Raw genomic sequence first — 5136 nt, forward strand, 5'->3', positions numbered from 1 at the left:
ACATCAATGGAAAATTCACGTATATAATATTATATGTAGATGATATGCTTATAGGAAGTGAAAGAGGAGAAGATGTAATGGAAACAATCCAACAATTGAACGCTAAATTCGAAATCAAAAACCTAGGAGAAGTTACCTACTACCTCGGCATAAACTTTGAAAGATTTAAAGATGGAACTCTGCCATAAACCAAAAGAATAAAATCGAAGAAATAGTTCAAAAGTTTGGACTTCAGAACGAAAAACCAACATATACGCCAATGGAAACAAATTACTGCAAACTAGAAGCTGAAGATGATCCTCTAGAGGATAATACAGAATATAGACAAGCAGTAGGGGCATTATTATATATTGCAACAATCAGCAGACCAGATATAGCATGTGCAGTCAATCTACTGAGTCGAAGAAACGAAAAACCTCGGAACACAGATTGGAATGCTGTCAAGAAAGTCATTCGATACTTGCACACAACTAAAGACTTGGTCTTTAACAGAATTCAAGAACCTATACTAACTACATATTCGGATGCAGATTGGGCAAATGACAGAACAACGAGAAAATCCATTAGCGGATACATATTCAAACTAGGAAATAACTGCATTTCATGGAGCAGCAAAAGGCAAACTGTATTGCACTATCTTCAACTGAAGCAGAATATATTGCAGCAGCTAATACAGCACAAGAAGCACAATGGTTGTTAAATTTGCTTAAAGATCTAGGACTAAAACAAAATCTGCTGCTTACTCTCTATGAAGATAACAAGTCATGCATCAAATTATCACAAACGGAGAAACATAGCTCCAGAACAAAGCATATAGACATGAAATACCACTACTTGCGTGAACTTCAACAAAACGGGATCCTGAGCCTAGACTACTGCAGAAGCTCCGACATGATAGCGGATCTACTCACCAAGCCACTAGGCAAGCCTGTGTTCGAGAAACTTCGAGAATCGCTGCAAATGGCGATCCTGCCCATCAAGTAGGGGTGTTGGTATGCATATAGTGATGGACTGTCGCCAAAAGCGCGATAAACTGTATGAACTGGAAACCCTGAAAGCGTGTTGACTGTGTAACTCTCTTATTCTTTACACTTACTTTTCTCACTCCTTCATGAAAGGACAGTGGTATGACACTCTGTATAATATAACTCCTTTTTTCAATATGTATTTGGAATACTAACGAATTTTTATCTACTTTTCATGTATTAATAAAGAATGTGTTTTGTGATCTTACAATTTTCGTCTACACCTATTTTGGATTATAAGTTAATTAGGTATGATCTCGCTTGATGATGCGCTGGATACAAGGTAAGAAGAATCATTTTGCTCCCTATTTTTATTAATTTGTTGTGAAATTTCGAGGCGATAAAAATGTTTTACAACACTTCGGACACTAACCGCTCATCGCATTGGTTCTCCCAAACCATGCCTACAAGTTCAAGTATTTCATTTTTAACATTACAATTGTGTGTAAATAATGCAATCTGTATTTTTCCTCATTGCTCTGGACTATGGAATAATGAAAAATACAAAAATTTATTTCATTATATGCTAAATTTTAGCTTATTTACGAACTCAAGACCACGTCACTTCTTCTCGGACTGCCTCCACACCAAATGTATCGATCAACGAGTTATGTTTTTGAAGTTTGAACTTTACTAAATTCATGAACTTTCATTATTATTTTTCGCCTTGTGTGACGATGTACATCTTTCATTATTTAAACCAAACCAAATGTCTAAATGGTTATAATTTTCAGTGTACTGGTAAAAACTCTTAGTAGTTGAGGCTAGAAATAAAGATACGATTGTTAGAATCCAGCCTCAGTTGATATTTTTCTTTTCATAGTTTGTTACTGCAAAAGTGGCAACCATCTGATCTTTGTTGCAGTTCTACGCATTTTGAAAATGAATATGACGCTTTGGAATTTTATATGAAGTTATTTTATTTTAACTTTATTAGGAGAAAGGAGAACGGGTTGTTCTTGCAAATCTCGAAGAATTTTGGTGACGACGGAAGTGATCGGTAAAACAAATCAAGGTAATTTTATTGGTTTCATCGAATTTAATTCTAGGAACAGCTTCAGTATAGCCCACCTTCAAAGTTTGGCGAATTTGGTTTGGCGCCAAAGCACATGAAATACGTTGTTTTGAAAAATGGTTGCCATCCAGATTTTCGACGAACCTCCGTTTTTCAAAAAATGGCGGCCATCTAGATTTCACCAGAAATCGTGGATAATAGAAATAAATTTACGACTATTATACACGATTTTAAGAGAAAGAAATAGTAAGAAATGATTAAAAACAATACCGGAAACATTGAGCTATTTCACCTTTAATAAATAATTTGCTAAAAGCGTAGAATAGGTTGCATCAACAAAGTTGAGAAGGCGGAGCTGTGTGACGTCCATAAACGAGCGGAAACAAGCATGGACTTTATAAGAAATAGACTAACCCAAACGGGTTTTCTCCCTCGTCTGAGGCGTTGCCGGCTGTCACCTTGATCATATCCGGAGGAGTAGGGACGACTTGCAGAAATTTAACATTGGTTGCCTATTGCAGCGTGTATATTTGTGAAGAAAAATCTGGTTGTAGCGCCTCATTTCACAAATTAGAATTTCTACATATTTTTATTTTTCAAATTGAGATTGATTTTTAAAAATTTAGCATATTTGTCAAGCATAATTAATGTTCCAAATAATTATGAAGCTATTGCATGCTTTCAGGGCTGGATATTTTTTTAGCTTTTCCTATGCCGTAAGGAAATTTCTAACAACAGGAATTTTATTTCAATTATATTTCATAATACATCATAGTGATAAACACCTTTGACTCCTTAAAAATTTTTATACATTTAATTCTAATATTAAAACTGTATTTAACCGTAATAATTAATTTTGCTTGATTTTATAGTGATTATTTAAAAGGTTCAGAATAAGATTTTTCTTTATTTACTGTTAATTTAATTTATTAGCCCAAAGAGGCGGTAACCTAGAAAGGCTGTTAGTTTCGAAGCGGCATTTGGCGCTGTCTTACTATAAATGTCCGTGTTTCCTTCCTTGCACATTGTTGTTACCAAATATTATCGCCCTATATTATATGTAAAGATATTAAATAATGAAGGATCTGCATGAATACATGTATGTTTCTCGCACTGTGACAAAAACGTCAGTATCTAGAGCCATCAAATTTTGAATAATGTAATCCTACACCCGAACATGGGCATCTGGGCGGCCGAATTACGAATTTGTTTCAATCTATTTCATATTTTGTAAAACTTGAACGAATTCTTGATTAACAAACTCAACGAGTTCAGAGCGAGCACTGTACGGAAAATAACAGTTTTATCTTCAGTGCGGAAATTCTAAAGATATACTGTTTTCAAATGTATGTGGTTTACGGCGAAGAACATGATATTCAATAAATATAGGTAATACACAAAACTTTAAGAAAAGGTTCCTTTTGGGCGTAATATAAAATCTGAGTGCTTCTAGATTTTATTTTATCTTTCCTCCCCCCCCCTTCATTACGCTCAAGAAATTTTATGCTCCGAATTTTATGAATTGTTAAAATAACTAATCCACTTTAATGTTAATAATTTAATGATCATATAATCAAATAAATATGATCGTTTTGTAATGTTATTATAGTTTGTAAAAGCACTGCCTGAAATTGTTCATTAAATTAAAAAAAAATATCAGATCTTGTTTAATTTTACCTTATTTATTTCAAAGCATCGCGTACTATCAATCTTATTTAATTTTACTTTGTTTTTACGCAAAATTAATTAAGTTCAAAAATTTTGTGCTTAGAGTTTTTACCAAAGTAAAGATGTTTGTACAAGAATCACGCGTGAAAAAAACGCGCGAAATGCAGTAAAAAGTGCTTATGTACTAAATACTATTTGGAAAAAACTGTGGCTTTCATAATCTCATCACTATACAACGTATCGCATTTAATAATTAAAAAGAGTTATGTGATACAAACGCCATAGGTTTCAATGTTAAAGTAAACCAGATCGTCCCTACTCATTCTTGCCGACATGTCGGTGACGCACGCCCCGCCCACTGGGTTAGTCTATTTCTTATAAGGTCCATGGTAGTCTCCCATGGACCTTATGAGAAATAGAGTAACCCAAATGGCTTTTATCCCTCTTCTGACGCATTCCCATCTGTCACCTTGATCACATCCGGAAGAGTAGGGACGACTTGCAGAAACTTACAATGGTTGGCTATTGCAGTTGGTATAATTGTCAAGAAAAAGTTGGTTGTAGCGCCTCATTTCACAAATAAGAATTTTTAAATTGAGATATATGTGTAAAAATTTAGCATATTTATCAAGCACAATTAACGTTCCAAATAATTATAAAGCTGTTGCATGCTTTCAGGCGTGGCTATTTTTTTAGCTTTTCCTATGTTGTGAGGAAACTTGTAACTACTTCTTTTAGAAAACAATATTTTAAATCTGAACTAATAGAAAATTTCAAACAAAGAATTTTCTCTTATAATTTTTATGCTTTTTATTGGTGTAAACAAGTAAAAAGTACTAAAATAGCTAAAAATGAATTTTTTTAAGTTTTTGTTTAAAATTTTAAGTTGTGCTGCTTTTTTAAGATTATAGGCGAATATTATAACATATTTTATATAAAGGAGTTTTATTTCAATTATATTTCACAGTACATCATAGTGATAAACACTTTTAACAACTTAATAATTTTTATACATTTATTCTTATGTCAAAATTGTAAACTGTAATAATTCATTGTGCTAACATTTTATAGTGATTTTTTTTTAATTTAAATATAATTCTGCATAAGATTTTTTTTATTTATTTACTGTGAATTTAATTTATTAGCCCAAAGGGGAAGTAGTCGAGAAAGGCTATTAGTTTCGAAACGGCATTTTGCTCTGTTGGTAGTCTCCATGGACCTTATAAGAGATAGACTAACCCAGTGGGCGGGGCGTGCGTCACCGACATATCGCCAAGAAAGAGTAAGGACGATCTGATTTACTTTAACACTGAAACCTACGGCGTTTGTATCACGTAACTCTTTTTAATTATTAAATGTGTACGTTGTATACTGATGAGATTATAAAAGGCACAGTTTTTTCCAAATAGGATTTAATATATCTCATTA

The 5136-nt window shown here is 33.2% G+C and overlaps 1 pseudogene; it reads left to right on the forward strand.

Moving 5' to 3' along the window:
- Window positions 1-259: 259 nt before the first annotated feature.
- Window positions 260-700, forward strand: LOC146999489 (uncharacterized; annotated as a pseudogene).
- The last annotated feature ends 4436 nt before the right edge of the window (window positions 701-5136 follow it).

Source organism: Stegodyphus dumicola, chromosome 1, assembly GCF_044657685.1.
Source record: "Stegodyphus dumicola isolate Sdum_Otavi_A_Nest chromosome 1, ASM4465768v1".
Lineage (NCBI taxonomy): Eukaryota > Metazoa > Arthropoda > Arachnida > Araneae > Eresidae > Stegodyphus > Stegodyphus dumicola.